The following is a 790-nucleotide window of genomic DNA, read 5'->3' on the forward strand; positions in this document are numbered from 1 at the left end:
ACTGAAGGGTTCACTGAGGTGGTGTACTGGAGGGTGCACTGGAGGGTGTACTGGAGGGTGCACTGGAGGGAGGGTGTACTGGAGGGTGCACTGGAGGGTGTACTGGAGGGTGCACTGGAGGGTGTACTGGAGGGTGCACTGGAGGGTGCACTGGAGGGTGTACTGGAGGGTGCACAGGAGGGAGTACTGGAGGGTGTACTGAAGGGTGCACTGGAGGGTTCACTGGAGTGTGCACTGGAGGGTTCACTGGAGTGTGCACTGGAGGGTTCACTGGAGTGTGCACTGGAGGGTGCACTGGAGGGTGCACTGGAGGGTGCACTGGAGGGTGTACTGGAGGGTGTACTGGAGGATGCACTGAATGGTCCACCGAAGGGTGTACCAAAGGGCTCACTGACCAGCCTGGCCTGGGGCTGCTGTAGAGAAAGAAAGATGCTTCCTTTGCAGGAGTGGCTATGGCAGAACCCTAAATTATCACAATAAGTTCTCTCTCTCTTATTGTCCTGATCATCATGTAGCAGGTGGTCAACGGAAGAACCCTTTCTCAGAGAGGTTACTCGGTAGCCATTCTGCCTCATTAAGAGATGTAGACTCAGAAGCAGTGGGAGAGGTGGTCAGAAATTTCCCGAGTTTGAGAAGGCCGTTGTAATGCTGAACAATATCCGATGCCTGAGATAGACAGTGAGTGTCCGTCCAATACTCTGATTCGTGGCCTATTATTGGGTGGCCTTTGCATTGGCTCCCTGCCCCACAGGTCCCATATGATTGGTGAGAACAAGGCAGCTGTCACACA

This window comes from Peromyscus californicus, unplaced genomic scaffold (assembly GCF_007827085.1).
Source record: "Peromyscus californicus insignis strain IS unplaced genomic scaffold, ASM782708v3 Scaffold_1__1_contigs__length_55948999, whole genome shotgun sequence".
Lineage (NCBI taxonomy): Eukaryota > Metazoa > Chordata > Mammalia > Rodentia > Cricetidae > Peromyscus > Peromyscus californicus.